We start from the raw sequence: 27,387 nt of genomic DNA, 5'->3' as shown, positions 1-27,387 counted from the left end.
TAGTGATGTTTTATCGAATGAGTAATTATCTTTGGTGGCTGTTTTCCCAAAAGGTACTAGAATATATTTCTTGGCATTGTTTTAGTCCGTGACTTTGGCACCAGTCATTTGTCTGTGTTAAAGCCTCTTGTAAGATACTTGTGTCATGGGGAAAGCAAAAATCAGCTGGACTTAACTACACTATTTTGGTTTAACATAATAATAATAATAATAATAATAATAATAATAATAATAATAATAATAATAATAATAATAATAATATCAACTTGCCAGCTTGAAAAGATACAGATGAAGATACTGTGTTACCACTATACTAGTCTAAAACAACCACAGTTTGAGGACATTAGGTCTGACCTGACCAACTATAATATATGATACTCCTACTTACCATATTCTTTATAAAATTATCAACTTCTCTGCTTCTGTCCCTCCTACCCTTGAATGACAATATGTATTTTTGTATAATATATTTGTTTGTATGATGTATATCTTTATGAGTAATTATAGCTCTCATTGGTATCTGCACTATAAGACTTTTTTCTACTACTTCAAAAAATGCACAAATATAGTATCCCCAACACAACAGCACTACTGCCATCATTATAACTATTTTTACTACTAACAATGTGTTATTTAGTATATTTATGGTAATGTATCTCTGCATTTACAAGCATTTCTATTGATTGTACTCATATTTTGTAAAATGTTTCCTATGCCCTAACTTTTTGTTTTATTTTATTAAGCTTTTCCCTCTAGATGTCGTCAAACATTTGCTTTTCTTCAGCAAGATTATCCTAGTTAAAAATTTAAATAAATAACACATAAAATAAAGTAATTGCAGTACTGATATGAAGCTCAAATCAGTCATCCTTCTTCCTCTGCAGGGCAAATATTTCCCTTAATATCAAAATACAGTAGGTACAACCCAAACAATTGTATGATATGCAAAAAATAGGATAAATCTATGCATGCTAAGAAAGCAGTTTTTCCCTTGCTAATGGCATTATTCATCTCACAGCTTATTTCAAATCATTTACAGCTTTAAAACAAAATAAACCATGTATTGCTTCTGTCCTGCAGGGTAAGTTGTATTAGCTGTCTTGTCTCCATCATGCCTGCAGTGTGTTAAATGAAGACCTCCCACATTAATTCTGTTTTACTGTAATTGAATTGTGAAACAATATTTTAGTACTCAGTGCCATCTCCTAAATTCCAGCAGTCAGGAATATAATACCTCATTAACTGACTGTCAGTAATAACAACTGCGTATCTACAACTTTTAGCAGGTTTCATCCAGAACATCAACACATGGGTAAGAAATGACCTACCTTTGTTGGAGTTTGCTCTTATAACCTCACTTTAAAGTTCCATAAACAGGTGTCACACCTTTACTGCAGTGCCAAGTAGGTATGTTATAAATTTTGCACTAACTATTGCACAGACCTTGAGTTTTGGGGGTCATCCAGCATTAGAATTACCTCCATAGAGGAAACCCACTGCTTCGTTCTTGCAGTCCCATTTCCCTCTTCCCCTCACTCTCAGAAATATTCAAATATTTCAGATCATTTCAGATTACGACTCACATTCAGTATTTCAATCTCCTTAAATTTTTAGCATAATGGTTTCAAGAAATGGTATAGTTATCTGACTGTTACTCTTTGTTACACAAGTCATATTCTCCAAAACATTGACAAAGAGATAACCACTGGGGCTGTCATCATTTATTTGACTAAGACATTAATGCCAATTAGGGTTGGGAGGGTGGCCTAATGGTTAAGGTGTTTGCCTTACAAACACAAGGTGCAGGGTTTGAGTCTCACATGGGATAATTGGCTAGGCTTAAAAAGGCTCACAAGGGCAGTTAGCTTAGTACTAATCTATGAACCTATGAATGCAGTGCAGTACACCAGACTGGTAAAGGACCTCCCTTCATACATTGCCTTCACTTGATTACTTAATTACATTGAAGCTGCCATGCTGAAGGCCAGCCTATGTGTTCCTCAGAGCTGTTTTTCTACTTTCAGTAATGCCTTCTCCCTTATGTTGACTAAAATAACTCTCTTTATCTATGGAGATGACATAGTCATATCGGCTCCTGATAAACCACCCACTAGCATTAGGTCTACTTTAACAACTAACCTAAGAGCAATTCAGTGGTCAACTCTTTAATTCTGTTACTAAGCATCAATAAAATGAAGTCCTGACTTTTGAAATGATGCAGCTCCTTTTTCTGGCACCTTATTTATGGAGCTAATCCTTTCAGCAAAACTCAATGCTGTCGCTTCAAAACTTAGCTGATAAAATTAGCAATGTGCATAAAATATTACATTTACTTTCCATGAAAAGAAATTTTACTGTTTCCAGAGTTATGATTACTCCAGCCTTGGAAAATTAATCTAATTAGCTAGCCTACAGTCCTTCTTTAATTGAAATAATCTACATTCATTTAGCATCACTGTTTAACCATTAAAACTGTCTTTCGGCTTTTCCCGGTTAGGGGTCGCCACAGCGGAACTCTGGTCCACTAATGATTGGCAGTAGATTTTTTATGTGCTGGCTTGCCGAGCCTAACGCACAACCTTCAACGAAGGAACACCCATTCATGCATGTTGACACACAGAAGATGCTCTAACTGAGAATCGAACGTGCAACGTCTAACTGTGAGGCGACAACGCTACCGCAGCACCACCACCACAGTATCACTGTTTACCATTACTAAGGAAAAATTATTAGCAAATCCACCTTAGTCAGTAAAACCTACTGCTCATTAATTTATAAGGTTCTTTATCTGAGACATTGTTCCTTCATTGGTTATCATATTTGACATAAAACTCCTACCTGCAGCCTTCTGACATAAATCCACACACTTTACTTTATGTAAACTACTCATTAAAGAGATTTACCAGTGTATTCTCAAGAGGGTGCTTAAAGTACAGAGTGTACTGCTGCAGAATATCACATTTCTGCTATCATTTCATCAATTTAAATCAAAGGCAGTTGGCCATCATCTCATTAATGATGTATTTAGCTATGTGAGCAAAGGAATTATTAATATCATCTAAACTATTAAAGAAAAATGGTTAATCCTTAAGAAGATATAGATGACTATTCATTTACCTTAAGATATTCTACCTATCGCCATCCCTTTATTTTGTCTCTTCTGCCTTGTTCCAGATATGGAACAAACATATGACTGTTCTTCTTAGCTATGCTTTATCATTTAATGCAATATAAGGTTAACTTTTTTTTAATGTGCTGCATTTGTTTTTACTTATGTGGTCATTCGTGTTCCATGGCTGAAGCTGAAAAAAAAGCATCTCATGCAAGTTTAATCACATTAATGAACAAAATTTTAACTAACTAACTAGATAAGTCACTAATTAACTAACTAGATTAAAATGTGTTGTATATTGATTATAGCTGTGAAGTCAATCAGACATCTTTTTGAAGACTGGAATTAAGTGCAGAAGTATAAATTTAAGTTTTTACTCTCATCTTTTTTTAACCTTGATTTTTGAAATTTATAAGTGCTATTGCAGGTTTATTTATTATATTTGCTGGTTGGCTGGGTATTTGGATTGAAAAAAAATATAGTTCAGCAATTCTCACACACATTCCAGTTTGAAAGATTCTTTGTGTGTGATTTTGTGGCAGTGGTGTACTTTATCGGCTGCAAATTAACCCAAGGTGGTATCAGGGAAGCCAGTAAGAAAGATCAGAACTAGTGGTGTTGAACAGCTACACACTGTTAGGGTACAGCTGACAAACACTCAAAGGCAGAGAGAAGCTAACATGCTGATGTAAGTGGAGCAACAGGTAGCACAATTGTTTTTAATTCTAGAAGACCCAAAGGCTATTTGTTCTATTCCCACTCTAGATGATTGGATTACTGCCACTGTAGTACAATATTAGGAAGATTATGTGCTCCTTAGTGTGTCATCCTCCAGATTAGGCATTGAACTGAGATGCCATCTGCCTGGGTTAGTGGTAGCTTAGGTAGATAAAAATATCCCACAGCACTTGAAGAATAGTGAAGTTTATTTGTGTAATCTACACATTCTATTTACATAACTTTTCATATTTTTACAATAGTTTCAATATTATACATGAAATTTGCAAATTTTACAGTATTTACAATATTTATATTTTTAATATATACAGTATACATCCACAGTAATATAACTGTTTTTCAGCCCACAAAAATTCAAAACTTAATTTAATTCATGACCCCACAGCCACCATTTTTTCCACAAACAAAATCTTATCCTTTCCAAAATGTCTGCAATGATTCCATTTTTTATTAAACAAGATATATTTTAATCTTTCATTCCAGATTTCCCATATTACCCCAAACATTAATTTCTTAGGTCTTTCACTCATACCATCATATTAATTCCGATATCTATAAAAATCATATTCATGTTCACATCCTCTTCTTTTTATGTTTATAAGAATATTTTCTTCATATACCACATCCCAGACTTTCTATGTCCTTTCCCATTCTAAAATAACATGTTCTGCTGTTTCTATTTGATTACATATGTACCCAGCCTATCACATATTTTCTTAAAAGGCATACTCCCTTTTAGAAATAATTTGTTAATAGTCTCCCTAAAAAATCCTGACACATCTTAACACACTGAAATCTTAATCTTCTTTTCCTTTTAACATCAACTACTTAATTTCCCAAGCTTTCACAAAGATTAACACAATAAAAATTATAGAGCACCTCGTGATACCATTCTTTGCTATTTTTGCAATTATTTTGTTTTTATTTCCCATAGCTGTTTTTTCTGGTCTTCGTTAACTTCAACATTCATAAACTTTTTTTCCTTCTCCTAATTTCACTTTATCCAAAAATACGCCATACTTAACTTCAATTTTTTTTGCAGGTAAACTATCGCTTTTGTCTTTCTACATCACAACACCCAGTATAAGTACAAAGATGCCATATATACAACCTTCCTTTTTTCTCTTGCACGTACAGAATTTCTCTTTTTACAGGGTTCAGCCATGGCACTAAACACAAACTGCATTTTTTTCTGTTTCTTCTTTACTTGGACACACACACACACACACACACACACACACACACACACACACACACACACACACACACACACACACATAAAAACTCATCTATTTATCTGTCTGTATATCTACACCCTTCATATATAACCTAAACTACCTAAAATAAGAGTTAATCCAATACCGTTTCTTTTTAAATAATAACCTTAACGTTTTCCATAAAGCACATATTCCTTTTATTTTTTTTTCTTTAACTACCTTTCACTGTTTCTTTACTTTATCCGTGTTATAAAAAGCTCTTCCAAGTAACTAAATTTTTTGATCGGAAATGCAAATATCTCTAGTTTTATTTAATTCCTTTCCTTTTTATTCAACAGCAGTCCCGCTTTCTTTAAAGTATCTTTAAATAATATCATCATTTTTTATCCAGCTGTCATTTCCTGCATGGACTATAACATTATTAATGTACGATAAAAAATAAGAATCTCAACACAATTACATAATCTTTATGCCATCTCACCCAGTATATAACAGCCATAGTAACAGCATTCATCACTAATGAAAGTAATACACTGCTCATAGCAGCAGCTTTCATCACAAAAGAAAATAATACAGTGCTCAAGGACAGTCCTGTCTTACACATCACACACACACACACACACACACACACACACACACACACGCACGCATGCACGCATGCACACACACACACACACACACACACACACACACACACACACACACACACACACACACTCACACACCTGCTTAGTAAGCCATCCATGAACTATTATTCTAAACCTGTTACTTTTGTATGCTGTCTTTAATAAGTTCATGATTTTTCCTTTAAGACAATACTGCATCATCATTCCCCATAAATTTTTATGACTAGCATAATCAAATGCCTTGCTTACATCTCCCACCATTAACTGGGCTCTACTCTCTTTACACAATATATCAGTTTACCTACAAAATGTTGACCGCCACATCATTGAAACAACTTCCATGAACTCTGAACTGTGACTTTTCAAAACCTCAAACACTGATATTCTGAGCTGCAATCTCTCCCCCTTTTTGACCCATGTTACTACTTGTTTTTAGGTGTGGAGCAGTCAGAAATGTCGACATTTTTTTTCCGGCTTTCTGAAATTTCAGCAGTACAGATTTCTAGGAAATGTTTCAACGATGTGCAAATTCGACTATGTGCTTTCAACATGTTGATTGTAATCCCAGTATATCATATACTACACCTTTTTCCATGATTAATAATTCATTACATATTCATCCTTCATACATATTCCATATATACTAAGTAGCATCACTTCATGCATAACTGTCTCAGACCTCCTTTGTAATATTTCCATTAATATTTTATCGGCTGCATAATTCAGTTTTATTGACCTCTAGGTTTTTATATAATTTTTTTTCCTTTTCACCATATAAACCTTATGTAAACCTTACAATGCCTTCACATACATTACTTTTCAACACACTAGTCTCAAAGCATTTATTCAATATTTTAACAAATAAGATTTTCTGTTGCTTATTATTTTATATATATATATCATGACCTATATATTCTTTCCTCAGTGATGAGCAGTCTTTTAATAGCTTAAGCACACTATATAATTCATCCAAAGCAATCTTACTTTGCAAAATTTTAGTTGCTTCTACAGAAAAACAATCTTCACATTTTATACATTACTACTTTCAGTAGTACTTTCTCTATAAACCTCTTTGACATAAACTTTCATGATATCCACAATATGTTTTCAATTGCACTTTAATTTCCCTTTTTCATCTTTCAGTTCTCCATATTATTATACACTTGTCATATTTTGCTATTTTATTAGGTATGGAGATACCTCTTCTTTTCCCTAACAAAATATTTTTGTTTATATAACTCCTCGACTTTTGTTTTATTCTTCTCATAAATATCCGTTTCTTTTCAGGAAATAAAAAAAAAATTCTTCTTAACTATTCAACATGCTTTTTTTTCTTTTAATATCACTTTTTTCTTCATTCCTTAGTTGCAATTCCACCCAAAGATATATATTTCTGTACTTTTCTTTAAATGTAACCCATCACTCTGTCCAGGACTTACAAAAAAACAAAAATTACAATTTTCCTTCCAAACTGTAAACATTTCCTATCTTACTCCATCTGATTGCAATACCTTTCCTGATAGTCTTTTTATACCCTTTCCTTGTTTTACAATATCATAATTTTCTTTCACTTTAATCAAAATGCACAAATGATCTGAATCACCTGTGAGCATAACATTGCTGCCTTTTTCAGTAAGATGCTCAAACATCAAAAAATAGTCAGTATCTGTTTCAGTAATTTAGGGGTGTCGGTGGTGGTGCAGCATTTAGCATTGTTGCCTCACAACAAGAGGTTCTCCAGTTCGATCTGCGGTTGGGGTGTCTTCTGTGTGAAGTCTGCATGTCCTCCCCGAGGTCATGTGGGTTTCTCCTCTGGGTGCTCTGGTTTCCTCTTACATTCCAATGACATGCAGTAGGTGGACTGAACACTTTAATTAGTCATAGATGAGAGTGTGTGTGCGTGAGTGAGTGTACTAGCCACCCAGCAGTGTAAACCTTGTCTCAAGATGATTGTCACTGCTGAAGTGGCACCCCAACCCCATGTGGGAAAAGGGGTTGAGGACAGATGGATAGATGGATCTGTTCAGTAATCCTCTTTATATATGGAAAATGTCCTGTATTACACAGTTTTAAGCCTCCCGACTTCATTACCTCCTACAATTGTTTAACTTCATGATTCACTTTTTTTATTACTTCTCAAATCACTGCTAAGATCTCCCGTTATAATAATACTCATGTTAGCCATAACATAATGCATTTTTTTTCAAATTCATTCTTAACTTTCCTTAACATCAGTACATGAATATATCCCTATTAGTCTCAATACATTGTTTCCCATCTTATATCTTCCACAATTATTCTTCCAGTGTAAACGATGAGAATGCCTAATATTTTTATTCTATCATTAAACAAAACCATCACTCCTGAACATCATTCATTTTGTAAATTTGGTACAATTTTATGTCACCATAATTCTTTAGCTGTCATTTTGTCATTGAGAGGTATAAGCTTTGTGTCTCATGAACCTATATCAGAAGTAAACCTGTACACCCTTCTAATATTGATAATCTTCTGAACGTATTTACAAGACTGTTGACATTAATCAAGACTAACATTATTCTTTTCCCTTTTTCTAACGTTTGGTGCAATATTTCTAACCTTTCATTTCCTTTCTTCTACAATTTGTTCTAGAGCATTTCTCTCTCTGTCCTAACCAATTTCTCCACTTCCCCTTCTTCTTGGTCTGATTTTTTACTTAATAGCTTCCCAATTGTGTTACATGTCTCAATTTCAACTTTCTGTAAGCCTCTATGTATATCATTTTTGTGAAAAAACATTAGCCTCACCTTCTTCATTCATATCCCCTTTCTTATCTGCCATTATATCATTCACTTTTTTGATTACTTCTATATTTTATCCTGTACTGTTGCACTTCTTTTTATGCATAGTCAAACCAAAAACGACATTCCTCCCTACAAACCCTGCAATTCTTTTTTTAAATTTATTCATCACATGACATATGTCTCCACATTGGTTGAATTAAATGTGCCATACTCACACAAAAAGAACAGATTTTTGGTTGGCCTTGGTATTTTAAAGTACCCCTAAAACCTTCCACAAATCTCATACTAGGTAAATGTTTTGAAACGTCCTCCTCTGCATTTAAGCAGCACCAATCTCCCAACCCCCATTCCATACATATATAGCATCCATTGTTTTTTAATATTTTCAATTTTGTCACAATATTTAAGTAAACATTTCTTTAATTCTTTCTGTTCTATAACATTAGTTCTGAATTACAGATTTTTTTTAATTCAGCGTTTGACCCACAATAATATAATTGTTTCACAGATAAATGTCTTAAATGGGTTTTTTATTTTTCTCATTCATTTATGAATGTAGGCAACAAAAATTAATTTTCAAACGAGGAAGGTCTCTTTACCTAAATGAATAAAATACCTGATATATCTTACCGAAAATCCTAATGACATGACTAAATTTAAATTACAAATTCAAGTTTATTAAAGTCCCTTATCTCAGGCATTGTATGACAAATTAAGTAAAAAACATTAAGAAAATGCAAATGATAAAACATTAAATTAAAATATTAAAACTAACTAAAAACAATGTCAAAAGATGTGTTTTAAGCTATTCTTAAAAGCAGCAAGAGTTGGTAAATTGCATAGCCAGTTGAGAGGCAGATTTCATAAGAAAAAGTCCTGATAGCAAAAACAGTGAAAGCAAAAGGTAGTGATGTTGCAAAAAGTAAAATCGAGTAGTCCTGGGGAACTGGAACATAATATCTGACTTAAGACATATTGGTAAAGGAGATCTCTCAATTTGAGAGGGCCCAAATTATGAAGGGCAGGATAAACTAAAACAAAGATCTTAAAAATAATATGTTGCCTGATATGTAATCAATGGAATTCAAATAGGATTGGGGAGATATGATGGCAACAGGGAGCCCTAGTGAGACGGTGTGCAGCAGAGTTTTGAATTAGTTGAAGAAGAGACAACTCAGTTTCAGGCAAGGTAGTATATAAAGCATTGCAGTAGGCTAACCATTAGGAAACAAGTGCGTGGTGTACATCTGGATGATTAGCAGGAGGAATAAGGTGCTTGATATGGCTGATGTTCTGGAGGTGGAAAAAGGAGGTCATGATGACAGCTGAAATGTGTTCCTTAATATTTAGTCTGTCATTAAGAGTCATGCCAAGACTGCACACCTTAGACACCAAAGCAAACTTATTTCCATGATAATAAATGTGAGGTGACAAGACTTGAAAGGAAGAGTCCCTCAAGGTGGCATGTAACATCAAAGCCTCAGTGTTTGAGGTATTGAGCTTTAGCTTATTACTATCTAACCAGTCATGGATGCATTCCAAATCATTTAAAAGAGATGATCGGGGCTTGCACAGAATCATGAGAGAACAAGAGGTAAAGCTGGGTGCCATCAGTATAACGGTGATAGCATTGTCTTCAAAAATGGATAATGTGCTGCAGAGCCAATAAGAAGAAGATGGACAATAGTGGACCTAGAATGCAATCCTGTGCTGTCCCACAAGTAAGAGGCAAGGAAGATGAGGAGTTAACACTGGAACCTACTATCAGCACACAACCTGTTAAATAAGTGGAAAACTAGTTAAGAACCGTACCAGAGAGACCATAGTAATGTTCAAGTATGTTCTTATGAATGGAATGGGCCACCAAATCAAATGCCAATGAGAGATCAAAAAGAACTGACACAGAATATAATAGCTGATCTCTCGCAACTAGGAGATAGGTAAACACCCTAATGAATTCAGTTCAGTACTATGCCAAACACTAAAACCTGATTGAAATGCATTAAGAACATGATGAGAACTCATGTGATTCTGCACTTTATAATACATAACTTTCTCAGCCACATTTTCAAAGAAATAGAATGTTTGAGATTGGACTATAATTACCAAATGCTATTTGTCTAAATCAGCCTTTTTCAGGACTGGGGTGGCAAGAGCTTCCTTTAATAAAGAATGGAAAAACATACTCCTTAGAGAGTTGATGATAATCTGGTATATTAATGGACCCATTGTATCAAGAGAAGCCATCACAAACCTTGAAGGGTAAGCATCCAAAGGACAAGTAATAGTGCATGTACTGAAGACAAAAGGGTAAAGTTCTTCTATGTCAGGAATGATGAACTCTTTCTAGATGTTAGAAAAATAAATCTCCTGTTTTCCAGCTGCAGAGAACACATCATAAAGTGAAGCTAGACAGGATCTAAAACAAACAGTTTTAGCTGAAATGTTTTGAGCTGAGAGTTCACATTTTTCAGAAGAAAATTGTTTTCCGTTGTCCAAGCACTGTGGATTAGAAAGTTTGTACATAACCTGGAACATTATATCCTGGTGATTAGTAGACCGAGACATCTGTATATATATATCTATATCTATATATATATATATATATATATATATATATATATATATATATATATATAAATTGATTTTAGCTGGAAAATCTTGGAATGATAATCTGTCCAGTGGTTACCAATAGCTAGTTTGTCTTCAAGCAATCCAGAACATAACCATTTGCACTCCAATCTCCAGATTTTCCTCCTTAAAATTTGGAAAGAATGGTCGACCCATGGCTGGGGGGGGGGTTCTAATCTGACAAGGCACTTCTGAACAGTAGAAAGCATGTGTAAGGCTTGACTAAGTATAAAGTAATAGGTAATGACAAGAATATCCAAGACAGTATAGAAACGGGAAAATTAGAAATTAGAACTGCAGTGAAACACTCACTAGAAACAGTGTGTAGCCTTTTACAAGTCATATAACAGGCATAATGAGCAGCTTTAGCAAAAACTGATGCAGAGAACTTGAATTAACAATTATCTAACTAGGTAATGGGAACTATGGTAAGATTAGTAATAGAAATTCCAGATGTGAAGATAAGCTCATTTGATTAATAGTGGGAACCTTAACTTGTTGGGAAATTCTAAGTTATTCATAATACATAAAAACCCATGAGCAAATGATAAGGATAAGTCTTCTAACCAGATATTAAATTCACTTGCTATTAAGGAACACGGCTGGGGAAGAATATGGACAAGAGAAAAATTAGAGAATTCTTGTAAAAATCTTCTTGTGTTACCAGGAGGATGACAGAGAGAGAGCAGGAAGAGAGGCATCCAAAGGAACAGCAAAGTCTAAAAGCATATTCAAAGGTAGAAAAGGACCAAGTTTTAATATTAGAAAATAAAAGGAGGAGCAATATATAACGGCCGCCCCACACCCAATTTGAGTGGGTTTAAAAAATGACAATGACAATATTCAGTAGGAATATGTTCTGAAAAGATGGGACAACAGTTTGAATCCAATCATGTTTCAGTAATTAAAGAAATGTCATTGGCACTGAAAATATCAGATAAGGAAGCTGCCTTATTGCAAACAGTACAAGCATTACAATGTGAAACTTGAGCATTCTTTGTTTGAAAAAGACAACAGCCAAGCTGCTCAAAGGGAGTAATCTGAATTACATGTAAGGTAGTAGACCTGTCATCAGATTTCTTTCTGATCAAATTAGTCCTCCTAATAAGGACAGAAATTGCATGATGGCCAGATAATCTAGATGGTCTAAGAGGACAGTGGTAATATCCAATCAATTACCTTTTAGTAAACCAAAAGTAGAGCAGCACTCAGTCATCAAATACCAAAGTTTGGGAGTAATAAATGGACACTGCACAAATAACTCATTCACAGAATATGAAAAAGTCATGCTAAATCTTGAAAAACAATAACGTAACCAGTAGGAAGTAATAAAATGTAGCTATAAGTTAAGTCAGATAATAAACTGAAACAGTAAATATGAAAAAGTGATTAATTTGACTCTGAGCATCCAAAGAAAAAAGAAATGATACAGAAATAGAAAACCCAAGTAATGAACAGTGAATTAGTACAACAAATAATCAACAGGAAAAAGTATTTACAATAAAATCATAAAACACATTAGTGCCTAAAAAGGAAAATCAATAAAAGTAAGCACATTTGGTTTTGCAAAGCTTAAGGATAAAAGAGTCTATTATATCCCAGCTTCCAAATAAATATTTAAATTAACCAAAACAACAAGTCAGATAAGCAAACAAGGTTTGAACGAGAGCTACAAATAATAACTTTCTGTTTCCTAACTGTTTCAGTTGGTTAATAAAAATAAATAAATAGCCATTGAAAATCCAGGACATGGTCAGTTCTAAGTGTCAAGTAAACTCAGATTAAATATTAAATTAATACAGTCAAAACTCTCCAGTCCCTCTATACAGCCAGACAAGTAGACTTACAACTGCCAAGGAGCATCAGTGAAAGTGCAGTGATGAAACCTCCACATTGATCCATTTCACTTGGGCAGGCCTTGAACAGTCGCCACTAAGACACAGCAAGTCATGACACCACTGCCTACAAACTAAGCTAATCCAGAGCACATGCCTGCAAAAATCAGACACCAGTAGTAGCATGATGCCTCCTTGCAACCCAAAAGCTGATGCTGATGAACTGGAAGCCAAGTTGTGCTACAACTGCCTCACTGTAGCAGCCAAGACCAGGAAAAACTCAATGAGCCAGATTAAAAGCTGATGCCCAACATACACATTAGCAATCTCTCAAATGCTGCCAGTCACTGTTTACCAAATGGAAGAGACCTACACTGTGGGAGTCTAGGCACCAACAAGGAGAACAGCCTTACAGTCCTGGAAAAATTCTTGCCAGATGCAGAAGACAGCCAAAATCCTGGAAAATCCTCCTGAAGCTACAAAAGTCTTTCAAAGTCAACTGCTACAGGGGAAAAATTGCCTGATGCAACATGAGTCAGCACAACACCGGGAGAGCACAAGAATTCATAGTAACACTGACAACAAAATCCTGGCAAATCCTGCTAAGTGCTCATAATTCCTCAGAAGTCATAAGCTACAGAGAAATACTGCTGAATGGAGCACAATATGGCAAAAACAAAAAAAACTTGCAACAGTAACAATACTGGCAGCAAATCTGCCACCATATTTTCTTTACATGTTCATGTCATTTAGCCCTCTCTATCAATTTTGGCAACACCTCTGTCAAAAGAACTGCTGGACAGCAGCACCATTTTTAGTTCTTAGGATCATATAATCCAGCTCAGCACAAGGAGGTTGTTTTATTCTATATCTTGTCAACAGCTGTGACACTCATTGTTCTCATGCTGGAAAGCACATCTGTGTAACATAACTAGGTATTAGGAAAGGTAATGTTTTGCATTTCTCAGTTGTTTGTGATGAAATAATTGCACTTTTCTGTGTTTTGTTCTTACCACAACCATGTAATGCTCACCAATGGAGCACACAAATAAGGAAACAATTACAAATCAAATAAAAACTCAAGCATAGTAATGAAGGATAAAATGCCTCAGGAGGGGGATTTAATAAAGCCCACATGGACGTTTTTTCCATGTAGGCATAGTGGCATGGTACTTACATGGAAGTAAGCTGGTGTGCGATCCAGTAAACAGAGCTGAGGGGCATGCACAAGCGTGCAAACACGGAAATGTCCGTGTTATGCAAATCACCTCATAAGCAGGTGAAATGCATGCAAATGAGGCAGGTAGAGCAATCCAGCAAGCAGATAGGCAGTCATGCAGACCCCGTGTTGGTGTCTGTAATGTACATGGAAAACTTCCATGTACAGGATGTCCAAATGAAACCAGGGGCTCTAAAAGTGCACTTACAGTGGGAGAAATAGTATAGAAGACACCGATATGTGCAAAAGTAACCAGTGTGTGTCCAGAACCATATGGAAGATAATGTAAAATAATTTTATTTTTTAAATACCCTGGGTATGTTTGTGCAGCATGCTGCAGTGTGCAAACATGCCGTTATGGGAAAAAAAAATAAAAAGATTGCAAAAAACATAATTTGTGAGTATGTAACAGTAATGCATTATAAGAACCTGTGTGGAGTAAGTACAATGTAGGACTGTTATGGTTGCTAATGAGGCAGGGCCTGAAACCATGTTGTTTCCAGGTACTGTACACAGATCTGTATGCAAATGAGCCAGAGTTACTGAATAGCACAAATGGGTATCTGTGTCCACAGATCCCATCCGTGATGGGACAGAACCATATTGGTGTGCACCAAAGAGATAGCTGACATCAAAAGAATGTGTGTCCAAAAACATTTAAGCTTTTTGGATCTCAGCAGTGCCTGTTTGAGTAATGCACCTCTCTGCTCAGCAGGGGAGTGCGTCCAGTGACTGCTAAGCTTTGTTTACCTTCGGGACATGTGTTTCAGCAGGTTTGAGCATGTTTTGCACAGCACACAGCCATGCTGAGTCTGACCTTCCATGGGGGCATGTCTGCTCACTGTTAAACCTCGTTTATCTGTATGGGGTGCATTTACATGGTGGGCACTACTCAGCAAGGAAGGCTGTCAAAAAAAAATTGACTGAAAAAGCCAATGATATATTAAGTACTGATGGGCCCTGTTTCACTTACGCTAGAGCCATTAAACCCCTTAATGATGTATTTGGCAGGTGAAGCATCACAGGTAGACAATCACACAGGCTACATCTACAGCAAAGCACTAGAAAGTATGCCTACACCCTACAATCTGATTTTCCCCCATACCCTGCACCATTGGAATATAAACTTGGGAATTTTAACCTAGAATATGCGAGGGGCTGCTGCAGGTCTGCTGCAAATGTATGTGCTTGATGCTGCAGTCAGTCCAGCTGCTGCTGATGCTGACCACAGGCCTAGACTGAGAAGGAGAAGAGAATTCAAGCCCAGGGTAACCTACCAGGAGCTACATGAGCTGGAGATTGTAGAGCACTATAGGGTGGACAGGGACATACTACAAGAACTCACTGAGCTCTGCCAACCTCAACTCAGACCCAGAGCCAACAGAGGGGAACCCATCCCACTGGAAACAAAGGTATGTGTAACCCTTAGGATACTAGCTACATGCACTTTCCAAAGATGAACTGGGGACATGATGGGGGTCTCACAGGCATCTGCTTCCAGGGTACTCCACCAGTTCCTGGATGCCATGTTACCACATGCCAGTGCACACATTTATTTCCCCCACACCCCTAAGGAGAGGGCCAGCAGTATGCAAGTCTTCTACCATGTAGCACACTACCCTGAGGTACTGGGTGCCATAGATTGCACATGTCCACACCATTGCTCCACCTAGTGAAGAGGGTAGAATCTACATCAACTGCAAGGGGTACCACTCCATCAACTGCCAGGTCATGTGCAATGCCCAGGGCATTGTCATGAATGTGTGTGCTGGCAGCCCTGGCTGTTATCACGACTCCCTTATCTGGCATGCATCACAGCTGTACCAGATGTTTGCTAGGGGGGACATCCCACACAGCCATTTACTTTGGATGCTGACTACACACTGCTACCATGAATGATGACACCCATCAGAAGTACACACACCCCTACTGAAGAATTCCATAATGAGGCACACACACAAACCAGGAACATCATAGAGCATGTGTTTGGGCTGTTGAAGTCATGGATCCAGTGCCTCGATATATCTGATGGAGCCTTGCAGTATTCTCCAGCCACATCTGCACAAATGTTCACAGTATGTGCCATGCTACACAATATGATCCTGCAGAAACAGCTACAGCAGGATCAGCAAAAGGAAGGGATACATAGCCCCCCCCCCCGCCTAGGTCACCACAGCTACACCCACAGGGGGGCTCAGAGGAGGAACCCCCTGGGGCTGTTCCTGTAGGCAGACTTAGGCATGCCCAACATGCCCTAGTCTTGGTTAAGAGATGATGCATAGCACATGCACTGATTCATTAGGGCCCTAGGGACTGACACTTTACTCCAACTCTCATACATATTAGTAAAAATGATGTCAGCCAGCCCACACAGTCTGTACCTCACCATGTATTGGCTGTGGACTGCGTGCATCCGACAGAGTCAGCCCCGTATTACAGGTCTGTCAACTGCTGCATTAGCAAGGTAAGTCACTCTTCTGTACATCACTTGTAAGGGGTACTACAATATGGTATCATATGTATGGACCTGCCACATGTATGCAAGGGAATATAGTGGGCTATATCTAGTGTAGTACTGGGCTACTTGCAGAGATCTATAGTGGACTACTGGGCTACTTATACAGGTCTAACAGACACTTGGGACAACAGGTACTCCATTCACTAATATGTGACCCATAATATCCACTATGCCACGTGGCTAGAAACTCCACAACATTATTCCAGGGAGATGCCAAACAGTGGGGTCACAGGATAGTTGCACGATTGTCAATGCCAACAGAACATAGGCTTTTCATCCCCCACCCCAAACACATCAGTGTTCCCATACAAATGCTGTAACTGTAAGTCTGCAATGATATACCAGCAGACCAGACAATTCCTCTATCTTGTTGATAGTGTGAGGAATGGAACCTCATTGTCTGCTGGCTGGTGTGGCTCACTGGGCCAGGGATAGTAGTATGTGTGATGGTGCTGATGGTTCAAATCTGGCAGCATCCAACATCCTTTGCATGTGAGATACTCATGGTGGTAGTCCCACAGACTGTCATAACCTCTCAATCTGTTACTGCAAGAAAGCTGGACAAAGCCAGAGTGACTGGGGGCAGAAAAGGCCATACCTACAGACAGACATTATACACACTCTGAGTAACCTAGCAGGTGGCTAGTATAACAGCAGGCTGCAACAGGTCAGATTAGCTGCAGGATGTAATGGCCATCACTGTAATGTGTCAGTAGGTACAAGTCAGGGCTACTGATGTACAGGGAGAGGTATGCAGACTGTCACCCTGTGTGTGGTGTATCACCATGTACTCCAGTCACATCATACCTCTTAACCTCTTACAGCAGGAAATCTGGCCAAAGCCATGAATAAAAGTGGGACCAAGGCTCACAAACTGGGACAGATTTTACATATTTGCACCTACAAACATAGAATGCTGATAGAGTAACAGGTCCAGCATTTAGCATGACTCTCCTGATGTGCATGGAGTCTAAAACTCAAATGTCTGTCATAGTATCATAGCAGTTTACTAGGCTAATGGCCCTGGGGCCTTTCCAAGCCTATCCAATAGTTTATCCCCATAAAGAAACCTCAGACAGCAACTGTGTCCCCTGTCATTGAAGGACACAGGTGGAACCCCTGGGACAAATTTGTGATTTCCCATTGACTCATCAAGGGGGCCCTTGAAGAGGGTCAGCGAGGTGTTCTGTTTGATGTGTACGGGAAGTCTATTCCAGAGATGGGACAGCCTCTGGGAGACAAACCTTTCTCTCCAGCAGGTTTTGTTGATGTTGCATATGAAATTCAGGCCTTTTGAGTGGGTAGTGCATGAGGAGTTAGACTTACAGATATGGAGCATCTCTAGTAGGGCAGGGTCTGAGATTGCCTTGTAGGCGAGACACAGATTACCCCTGAGCAATCTGTATGATACCAAGTAGGGTGATAGTGATTTGAGCCTGTCTGGAAAGGTCAGGTGTTGGAGGCCATGGAGTCTCTTTGTCAGGTATTTGAGTGGCCTTTCCAGTTGGTGCCGATGTTTGGAGAGGTACATCCCACACGGGACATTATACTCAGTTATTGGTCTAATAAGGTTGGAGTATAGATAGATAATAACCTCCTTTTTTCTGGATGCAATCTCTTTACTTATGAGATGAATCAAGTAAAAATTTTTCCTGGCCACTGTTGCTACATGATGGTCAAATGTGAGGTTTTTATGAACCTGAGTGCCCAGATCTGTCACCACAGGTTGTGTGCTTAGGGGGTTGCCATTGATGTGGTAATTAATAGGGGTCATATTTTTGCTGAATGGTATGATGATGCTTTTTTTGCATTTAGCTTGATGCCATGAGTTGGGCACCAGTTGTTAATTGCTGTGAGACCCTCTTGCAGTATGTTAACATCATTTGAGGAGTCAATGACAGCACCCAACTTAGTCAGCCACAGGCCTTTTGTCTTTGCCAGGACCTCTAGGAAATAGATGCCAAACAGTAGGGGTCCCAGGACAGATCCCTGGGGAATTACACTAGTGACAGGTCTGCTCTCAAAGGTGAAGGTGCCTATTTTGACTTTGAGGGTCTCGGTGAGCCAGGTGGCCACCCACCTGATGAGATAGGGATTTATGCCACATTGTTTTAGCTTTTCCATGATGCCCGAGTGGAGGATTGTGTCAAAGGCCTTGGCCAAGTGGTAAGCTGTATGTACTGACTTTCCCCTCATCCAGGGCCTTGGTGATAGTCTCAAAGAAGTCAACCAGGTTCAACAGGCAAGATCTGCCCTTGATGAATCCAAACTGGGTGAGGTCAATGGCTTGGAGATTGCCTATGTCCTTGTTTATGTGATCCACAATAATACACTCCATGGCTTTATACATCAGACTTGTCAAGCTAATGGGGTGATAGTTTCTGGGGTCAGTAGTGGCACCACTTTTGTGCAAGGGGATGACAATGGCAGTTTTCCACTCTGGTAGAATGAAGCCATTGCTTAGGCTGTGTTGAATAGGGTGCTCAATGGTGAAGACAGTTCTTGCTGGATATAGTGCAGAATACATCCTGTGATATTATCAGGTCCCATAAAAGCTATGTTCTTTGCCTTGGATAGGGTCTGTATCGAGATGTGAGGTGCAGGATAAGTATTGGAGATGTCAAAAGGGCTTTTGGGGGAACAGGGGTTGACGTTTGTGCTGAACCTATTTGCTAGCAGGTTGGCTAAGTCAATTGGATCAGTGTAAGTGATACTGTTAAGTACGAATTTGGAACAAACATGGGCTTTGCCACAGAGGTTTCTAACATAACTGAAGAAGACTTTATGGTTTCCCTTTTTTATGGAGGCTAGTTTTGATTCGTAATTGGCCTTGGAGGTTTTCATTAGTGATCTAATTTGCTTGTTGAGGCTAAGGAGGGAGTGTTTCCAATGTGGAATTTGTTCCCTTTTACCCTTGGACAACAGTTTCTTCCTTTTGTTGTAAAACCTGTTGAAACAGGATGTCCACCAAACAGGTTTGTGTTTCCTTGAGGAACAGGTTATTATTTATTTACTTCAATCTTCACTGATTTGCCACTTATTTGCCAGAAAACCACAATGTTATGTGAAATGCACCAAAAATATGAGGCAAAAGTCTGGACAGTCTGTGAAGCTCTGCACAGTTCTGAAGTATGAGTCACATATTAAGTTCAGCAAACAGCTGGGGAATTCCTTGAAAAATATCAGAGAACTGCAGAGTAACAGGTGTAGCAGAAAATGGCTTGCAGCACACAATAATCCTGGACTGGAGTACAGGTAGCACTGGCCTGAACTCACCTTGTAAGTACTGACAATCACATTGGGCATGCTCCTACACTTAGGTAACTTGAGTCCAACTCTATTGCCTCTACTGTCCAAATATCTGCTATGTGGAAATATGTCTGTACATACATACAGCTGCGTATACATATCTGCTTCTCGCTATCCCCCTCATGCTTGATTAGTGTCTCTATCAGTATGTGGCACTTGTACATATGATAACAAGATGTGTATATAGATAGCTATATAAAGTACAGTGATACATAGACTCCCCACATACATCTACATAACACATTTGCATTACTTATACACAACAACATTTAAGGAGACATCCCTGTTGTACACATTTAGATAAATATGGGTGGGGATGTACGAATGTCTCCACATACCCCAGGATGCTGGGTTATCGGCACATACATATCACAACAGCTGACTAATGGCATCAGACCAAGGTCACAACAGTACATAATCCACTCACCCACAGACCCCTGTGCCTGCAGACTGTCACCCTGTAGACAGACATAGGTATCCAGGTGGTTTAATGTACAATGGGTGCAACGCATGTTTTGGACTGACCATAATGTCCCTGGCCACATGTCTGCCTATCAGACTACAAACAGCCAGATATGGCCAGACTGGCAAATCTACACACATAGCAGGGATATTACCACATATTCCACCCCTATGACACTAGATACAATAACATTACCAAGCAGTATCACTCTGCAGGCCACACATGCTGTCTAACACAAGGCCACTTTGTGTACTTTACATGTAATGTTACTGCATCAATACATACAACAGACATAACCTGTGACACATGCAATAGGTACTGTGAGCTATAGTGTGCAATACTATATGTGTAGGAGTTCCAGTCTCACATTATCCTACTGTGTGTGTGTGTGTGTGTGTGTGTGTGTGTGTGTGTGTGTGTGTGTGTGTGTGTGTGTGTGTGTGTGTGTATCAACATACCCCCTCCCAGCACTATGGATGTGCCTGTATGGGCTGTCTCCATGCATTGGTATGCATTTTATGGCCCTGTGCTGGCTGCTGGCATCTAAATTCCCTCCTTTACAAGGCCTGCAGATATCATCCACCTTATCAGCACTGACTGGCAGTGTAACATCAGATGAACAGCATTGTGCATGCGATAAGTGGTTTACTATCATAATGTCGAAATTTAAAATAAAATGTGTACGTATTTGCAAATTGTTTCACCAAACATACACATTTTTGCATGGCCCTAATGTCAAAAACAAGTGTTAATTGTCAAAAATGTCGCTCGCGACATTTCCGACAATCAACAGCACTCCTACCCGTCCCATAACTCCCTACCTAACTAGCCTAAACTCACAGTTATGCAGGGGGGCAAGCCCCCCTGCACCCCCCTGTGGGGGGCTGCACCCCCACACCCCCCCTAACTTAATATTCCAACTCCGAGATTGCACTACAGTGAGGAAAGGGATGTATTTCCATAATTGCACTGTACCGCAATCCCCTTACATGAGCGAACGTTATAATTGCGAATGCACAGTCCATTTGCAATGATAACATTCACTCACATAACCTGCCAAAATATGAAGTATTCGAACATATGTTGTTCGAATACTTCATAGCCATGCAATTGCATGGCGGCATTTTGATAGTAAACCACTAGATAGGTAGGGGTTATAATCTCACAGTATACGTGTGTGTGTGTGTGTGTGTGTGTGTGTGTCTGTAAATATATCCCCATGCAGCACCTCAGACCAGCCTGTATGGGTTATCTCTGTCCAATGGTTTTGCATTTTATGCCCAGTGACTAGCTGCTGGCCTCAACATTACCCTCTTTTACAAGACCTGCTGATGTCATTCACCTTAAGAGCACTGTCTGACAGTGTAATTTCAGGTAAACAGTGTGGCACATGCAATCAGTACTGTGAACTATACTGTGTGCTTCTAGATAGGGGTTCTAATCATAAAGCATCTAACTTGTGTGACATTCCCATGTGGCCTTTCCCCTGTGAATTGGCTATGCATTTTATGGCTCTGTGACTTGCTGCTGGCCCTAATGTGCCCTCCTCTACATAAGCATACTTGATGTCCGCCACCATCTAGAGTTGTACATGCAGAATACCCAGGTGACATGGATAAGGGTAGTAGAGTCTGTCACAGGGTATGAAAGCATGATAATGCTGATTGTCCCCATTGTACCTGTCGCACTGTTCTACACATATGCACTTAGGAAGCCATGCACATATGCTGGCATACCTTGCTGACATCTTAGCTCTGCTGTGCTGCTGTATTGCTGGCATGTGCCCATAGTTGAGCCTCAGACTCCTGGGATAAAAACATACACAGGTCCATGACACACCTGTCATTCTGTAACACTACTGCCAGTGTACCATCAGGCAACAAAGATACACAACGTTTGATGTGTAGTCATTACATAAGCCAGCATATAGTCACTCTATGCATCAGACCATATATGCAGGTCCCCACATCAATGGCATGGGATGTGGCACAGGCATCCACACATGCACAGGGTGTGGTGTGGAGGTGCTAGAGGCCTAGGCTGTGCCAAACAGTTGACAGCCTGTGTGTGAGTCAGGAAGGGTTACTGGTTAGATGGGCCATGGAGAGGTGAAGAGTGTGTGTCTGTAGGTGACCTGCATGTGACATTGGTGTAGGAGTATGTGTGAGTACACAGTCAAGTCCAGTGCTAGCCTTGCATATGTGTATGGTGGACAGCTGTGGACTGTACATGGTAGAGTGGACAGGTCACCATCTCCAGCCATGAATATGAGAGCTGGCTTCATCAGGAGTAGCACGGGCACCACCATGCCAAAGGTCAGATGCGGTGCTTGTACCTGATAGTGACTGCTGTCTGCTGGGCCTGTGTCCCCACGGGACCTCCTAGGATCATGTGCCCAATGCCTGTCACATTGTGGTATCGACAGCACACTTCCCTCTCTAGCAATGGAGATACTGCCACTACGGGAGCATGAGCATGCATAGCCACATGGATTATGATGCCCAACTCCAACCAGATGTTCCAGCACAGACAACATGCGCTCAAAGACAGACACTGTCTAAGCCCACTGTCTGTCCACTACATCAGTGAAATGATCCAGGGCATCACCAATGTGGTGGAGTCAGCCACATATGTCAGACTGTGCTATCCATAACCCTAAGCATCCATCTAGTATTGCGTTCAGAACATGCCTCTACCTACATGACAGCCCAAAACATGCAGCGAGTGATCCATGATGTGACATCTGCAACAGGACTTGGATGGGCAGCCATCCCCCTTTGAGTGCCCCTGTCAATCTGCCTGTGTGGGACCTTTCCAGCTCTCTGGCTATGGCCATTGTCTACACTCAGGACAAAATAGTTCTCACACTGTCCTGTACTATGTCTCCACCCTCTGACTGTTGAATATCTGTGGCCACTGGTGACTGGGTATGTGTGGGCTTACTGACTGTGTGTGGAGACAATGGGAGTAGAAGAGGGATGTCATCTGCTGGGACAGATTCTGCCTCTGACAACCCCATCTGTGCCTCACTATGGTCACCATCATCATCAGAGTCTGATGAGACACTGACTTCAGGTTGTGAGGAGGACAGACTCCAATCCCCTCTTCACCTGTGAGAAGCAAAACAATAGCAGTATATTACCACCTGCACTATTATGTATGGTTATGCACACAGATTCATACAGATGAGGATCCACAGCTGCATTACATGTCCCACATTTTCTCATCTCTGATCCCATGCACAACACACATACCCACAACATACACAGACAAGTCAACCATATAGAACATGCATATCACCTACATCCAGTTAATGTTGCCAGTACAATACACCTGTGAGGTATGCAATATGACAGAGTATGTGAGAGAACTACACATAGAACCCAGTACACTTATCTTGAGAATGATATGCCAGTTGTAGTATCACTGCCTCAGGTATGTACCATCTCCATATTGTGTTTTAATGGACATCTGAATTTCTCCCCCCAAGCTACTCATGCCTGAGAGTCGACCCAACAAGAGAGGAGGAGGAGTAGCAATACTTTTCCCTAGCAATTACACATTAATCCCCTACTCAAAACCAACACCCAACTTCTCCCCAGCCAAAATACTAATCTCTATATTAAAACTTAACAACCATAAAAACATTTGCATAATTGCTCTTTATATTCCCCCAGGAAACAACATACCAATATTAGAAAACATACTTGCTTGAACTTCTCAAAATATAGATAATGAAACCATCATTCTAGGTTATGTAAATATCGCCTGGCTAGATATCGGCCACAACAACCCCTCAAAAAACATAAATCTTTACAACTTCTCCCAACTAATTGAAGACATCACTAGACCTCACAAAAATTACATCTGGGGCTCCACAATAGACTGGATATTAGTATCCCACCCTTTCAATGTCATCAGTGCGGGCATACTACCTAATACCATTAGTGACCACCACCCAGCATATATCATATGCAAAACTACTCCAACCACAGGCCAACACCAATACAAATCTACCAGAAATTTGACTATGTTCCAATCATCCATATTTAATGAAACCTTAGCTAAAGTAAATTGGAAACCTCTCAAATCCCTACCACTTAATGAGGCTGTTGAATTCTTTAACTCAACATTTCTAGACATCCTAAATAGGCAAGCACCCACCCGCCAAAAACGAATAAAACATAACCATGCATGCTGGCTCTCAAAATCCACCAAAGAAGTAATGTCCATAAGGGATAAAATCTGGAAATCATGGCAAAAAAACAGACCTCTCAACTCTACTACATTACAAGCAACTCCATAACCAGGCAAAACGTCTAATAACCACTGATAAAAAAGACCACTACTTCCACCTACAAAGCCAACATAAAAATAATCCCCAAAAATTCTGGTCTTCCATCAGCCAACTATTACACTCAGGCTTTCAAAGCAATCCATCCCCTGACCCACAAAAAACTCCCACTGAACTTGCTACCCTCTTCAATTCCTACTTCATTGACACCATAGCTAACCTGACCACCACCTTTCCTACAGTTAACAGCACCACCACCAAGACAGCTGATGACCAAATCATCCCAGAAAACAAGTCTACCCTTAACCCTAACCTAAAATTTCCCCCCATACCCACCAGAACAATAAAAAACTTTTACTTAAGCTAAAACCCTGTACTCTGGCCCCTGACAATCTACCCCCACACTTCCTGCAGCTATCAGCAAACTCTATAGCTTATCCCATCAGCATACTCATTAACAGATCAATTAAAGAATCCCTTGTCCCAGACATCTGGAAAAAAGCATTCATTCTTTCCTTACACAAAGGTGGCACCAACACAGACACCACAAACTTTCGACCCATAGCAATTCTCTCACCCCTCTCTAAAATACTGGAAAAATGCATCCATGCCCAACTCCTCAACCACCTGCATGAAAATAAAATGTTATCACCCACTCAGCATGGTTTCAGACAAGGACACAGCACCACTACTGCCCTCCTATCCTTCCTTGATACAGTTAACTGGGCACGGGATTCTGGTAAAATAATTGCTTCACTTTTCCTTGACCTCTCCAAAGCTTTTGATACCATTTCCCACACTATCCTACTCTCTAAGCTATCCACCCTCCACATTTCTCCCCCTACCCTACAATGGTGCAACAGCTATCTCTCCAATAGGCAGCAATCCACCAAATGGCAACAGTCTTACTCTCCCTTCCTCAGTGCATCCACAGAGGTACCCCAAGGCTCTGTACTTGGTCCTCTCTTATTTAGCATCTTTATTAACAACTTTCACACCACTCTCCCACAATGCTCAGTAATCCAGTATGCTGATGACTCTACAATAATATGCACTGCAAATTTAAGCTCTGAACTCCAGCAAATTACCCAGAATGCCCTCACATCTACTGAATCTTGGATGCTTAACAATCATCTTGCCCTAAATCCAAAAAAAAAAAACTAAACTAGTAATATTTACTCCTAGGAAAACCACTCCATTTGATAAAAACTCTTCACTATACAAGCCCAAGACAATACCACTATAGAATTTGTCCAACACACTAAATTACTAGGCATTATTATAGATGAAAACCTTAACTTTGACCTACACATAAACAATAACATCAAAAAAACACACCAAAAGCTTGGTATGCTCTACAGGCACCAACACTTTCTTAGCCTCTCTACTACACAAACCCTTGCAACTACCTTTTTATTACCCTCTCTCCTTTATGGCGCTCCTCTCCTCACTAATATCCGAAATTCTACAAAATCCAAACTTGCTGTGTGTTACAACAGAATAGCAAAATTGCCACCAAGGCCACATTCTCATCCCACCATTGTAAGTCACTGAAACAATTAGGGTGGCTGGAACTCCCCCACCATCTCTCATTCACCCAACTAACTACTGTGCACAAAATAATCTACAGAGCCACAGACTGTCCTGCTCTCTCAACTCTACTTGCTAAATACCATTCCAACAGGCATCTAAGATCTGAAAATCATCTACTTCTAAAAGTAAATAAGCCCACCTTACCTGCTGGTCAACTGCTCTATGCCTTCACCGTCGCCAAACTATGGGACTCACTTCTGCCTTCTATAAGAAACAGGCAGCACCACCACCTTCAAACAAATGCTGAAAAATCATCTCAACTATTCCTGGCTATGTTCCTGCTCTATAACCTAACCTCTTCACTCTCCTTATATGATTACTAACTAAACTCCTATGTCTTTTGCTACTAGTGACTGATGATATTTTCTCCATATTTATTTTTATCTTCACTTGTTGATTCTGGTACAATAATACTGATCTCTGTTTATACCAGTCTGATTGAATTCATTGAATTCTGCTTAATGTATATTTTCTGTATATATTGCTGTAATCAAACAAACTAGATTCCTGTTTTTATGTATATATTCTGTATATGTTACTATATTTACTATCTGTAACACTCTTTCTACACTAATTAATGTTTATATTTTTTCTGTATCTCGTTGGATCTTTTCTCTACGGGCCTCCACTGAAAATGGGCTCTTTTAGGCCCAGTGGACTTATCCCGGTAAACAAATGCAATAAATAAAATAAATAAATAAAATCTTGGAGTAATTGCCTCATGTATAGTAGGCTGCATAGTTGCTCATAACTATAAGTGCAAACATGTTAATGTTGATACAAATACACAACTGTCATTTCCTAGGCTATGCACTGTAGTTAACTGCTATGAAATGTAAAATACAACTATTCTACTCTGGCTAAGAACAACAGTTGTGCATAAGGCAAAATGGAACCCCTTAACTTTCATAGGATTTATATGATCCATAAAACAACACTATCACACTTACCAGGAATAGGACCATGGACTCTGGCCACACTTGATGGACCTATGAAAAGGTGAGATAGAGGTATAGTCAACAACACCAAATGTTGCAGTGTTACAATGT

This window comes from Protopterus annectens, chromosome 5.part1, assembly GCF_019279795.1.
Source record: "Protopterus annectens isolate FY-2018-M chromosome 5.part1, PAN1.0, whole genome shotgun sequence".
Taxonomy (NCBI): domain Eukaryota; kingdom Metazoa; phylum Chordata; order Ceratodontiformes; family Protopteridae; genus Protopterus; species Protopterus annectens.
The sequence above is the reverse complement of the archived record's forward strand: the minus strand, read 5'-3'. Positions refer to the sequence as shown.